The following is a 3,362-nucleotide window of genomic DNA, read 5'->3' as shown; positions in this document are numbered from 1 at the left end:
TTGGGCTCTGCTCTGACAGCGTAGAGCCTGCTTGGGATTCTCTCTCCTTCACTCTCTGCCCCTCCACCACTTTTGTGCGTGCGCTCTCTCTCTCTCTCTCTCTCTCTCTCTCAAAATAAATAAACCTAAAAAAATAATATGTCCTTTTTGTAACTAGGTAGCATCATTAATAAAATAAGTCAATGAAAGAAAATTTCATAAATTGTGTTAACATATTTGGTGTACAACTTAAAAGGAAAACATATAGTTTAGGGGCACCTGGGTGGCTCAGTCTGTTGAGCATCTGATTCTTGATTTTGGCTCAGGTCATGATCCCAGGGTTGTAAATAGAGTCCCACATCAGGTTCTGCACTGATGGCACACGGCCTGCTTGGGATTCTCTCTCTCCCTCTCTCTCTGCCCCTTCTCCACCTGCACACGTGTTCTCTCTCTCTCTAAAATGTATATTTTATAGAGATTATAAAATATATAATGTATTTAATATATATTTTATTTTATATATAAATACATTATATAAATATAATATAATGTTTAATATATAATATAGGATATAATATAAATATATATCATTTACATATTACATAATATATAATATAATAACATGTAAACTCTCTCCCTCTCTCTCTCTCTATATATATAGAGAGACACACATATATATAATCTAATATATAGACAGATAGTTTACACATTACTGAAGATGGATTGAATAGTCTAATATTTGAGGAGAAAAAATATTGGATTAGTAGTCATTGAAGGCTATCTCTTACTAACCTAGACAAGTTTTGTTGCTACATTTAAAAACTCATATTCAACTTATTTGATATAATATTTGCAAAGAAATACACCTGGAAAAAATGGACTTAAAGAGGGGACCGAGAAAGTGGCTGTTGCCATCATAAAACACCGAATACTCATGTGTGTAAGAGTTTACACATTTAATAAAGTGTAAAATGTTGAAAATTAACACGGATAATATGGAGAAGGAAATATGGTAAACATGTTTAATCTCTTGATCTGTTGCAACTTTTAAAAAATAATGAAGGTAAAATATCACTGCTATAAAAATTTAAAAAATTAAGGATCCCCACAATATCCCATGCTGTATGGATCTTATGCACTTTTGTAGATACATGATATCTTTTTATCAATGACAAAAAGACCAAAAATCCACTTAAAAATGGGCAAAAGATTTGAACAAACACTTCCAAGTTCAAGATACATAATGCCTAAGTGGCTGAGAAGCCCATGAAAAAATGCTCAACCTCATTAGTTATTAAGGAAACACATTAAAACCATATTGATATGCTACTAAATGCATATTTTATTTTTTAATGCATATTCTAAAAGCTAAAAAGTTAAAGAGAATGACAATACTAATGTTGGTGTGAACGTAGAGCAACTGGCACACTCACACGTTGCTGGCATGTTTTATCTGGGGAATGTAATGCAGCACAGCAAGCATGTACATTATGAATTCAGCCATTGTACTCCTAAATATTTACTCAGAATTAAATATGAGTGTGAAAAAACTTATAGAAATATTTATAAAAGCTTTATTTATGTACTCCAAACTGCAACTGATACCCCAGACCCAATTGCTCATGGATTGTAAATGAATAATAAAGCATAGTAGCATATCTATTTCACAGAACACAACCCAGAACTCAACTAGATGGATGAATCACAAGACCATTATGCTCAGCAAAAGAGGCTTAACATCAAAGAGTGCATATGATTTCACTTGCAAAAATTCTAGAAAATGCAAACAAATGTTCAATACATTTAATACATGTTAAATACCAATGTTTAATGACAAAAAGTGGATTAGTGACTTCTTGCAGTAGAGGGCAGAAGGAGGAAGGACTCCAGATACACAAGAATCTTTGTGGGGTGATGGAATTGTTCTGTATCTTGATTGTGGGTGTTGTCAGCGTTCATTGATTTATATACTTGAAGTGTAATAACCTTCATATAAATTTTACCATAAAAAAGTTGATGAAAAATGTAAAAAAGAATCAAAGTGTATTGTATTCAAAATTGAAGTTGTATTGTAATCAAAATAGAAGATTTGTAGGAATCGGTTATGAGTCTCCTCCAGTGCACCAGCCCAGGGTAATGTTATCCGGGCCAAAAAGATGTCCACAGACACAGAAGATGTGATCAGTAGCATTTTGGTGCAGTATGGGGCCTGAGTAAAAGGGAATATTCAGTGATCTGAATTGAGCAATAAGGTAGGCAAAAGAGCTATTTATGGAGATAAAAAATGAAGAATAAAGAAAAAATGAATAAGTGAACAAAAGTAAATTGGACAAACTGCCAGTGATAACCTGATTATTGATTAACCTTATCATAATATCAACAATCTTCATGTCAGTTATCTGTAACCATTTTCTTTTCTTCTTGATTGGCAGTCTCTGGGTGGTTTATCTCATTTACATGGGGACATTCTTTACAAATAATGAATTCCTCATCTGAGAGTTTGGTTGAGGCCCCAGGAATATTTTTCCTCTTAAATCTAGCTCAAAATGATCTCATTCAAAAAAATATGAAATTCTACAAATAATAATTATTTTTGTTTGATACCATTTCTTCCCTTTCCCTTGAGAAGTAAAAAAAAAAATCCTCTGTAAGAAAAAAGACATTCCACATAAGTAAATTTAATTAAATAAATTAATAATTATTAAATCAAATTAAATTTAAAAATAAATATTTAAAAAATTTTAAAAAACATTTATTCATTTTTGAGAGACAGAATGTGAGCAAGAGAGGAGCAGAGAGAGAGCAGAATCTGAAGCAGGCTCCAGGCTCTGAGCTGTCAACACAGAGTCCAGTGCAGGGCTTGAACCCACCAACTGTGAGATCATTACCTGCACTGAAGTCAGACGCTCAACTGACTGAGTCACCCTGGTGACCTATAAATTTTAAATATTATTTAAATAAAATTTTAAAGCAATAATTATTTTCTGTGAGAATAAAAACCATTCTATGAAATTGAATACATAGAATTATGTACATAGAAGTACATAGAATATGTACATAAATACATAGAAATTTCTCTGCTTTAAAGGAGATAAAGCAGAAGACCAGTGGACATCCAAGGAGATTCAATGATGTATTGAACACATGCAGGAGGTGGGAGAGTAAAGAGGCAATTCTACTGCTAGGCGTGTAGCCTGAGGAATTCATTACATATGTATAAAAGACATGCCTGGATGAAGATATTCACCAATGTGTTGTTTAGAATAATGACAAAAAGAGAAACATTTTCAAAAGGGGATGGGTTAAATACAGCACACAGCCATTGAAATGGTTTTACATATTTCTCTAGAATGATGTTATTTCATAATGGGAATTTATCAGCC

Source organism: Acinonyx jubatus, chromosome B2 (assembly GCF_027475565.1).
Source record: "Acinonyx jubatus isolate Ajub_Pintada_27869175 chromosome B2, VMU_Ajub_asm_v1.0, whole genome shotgun sequence".
In the NCBI taxonomy this organism is placed as follows: Eukaryota; Metazoa; Chordata; class Mammalia; order Carnivora; family Felidae; genus Acinonyx; species Acinonyx jubatus.
Note: the sequence above shows the minus strand (reverse complement) of the source record.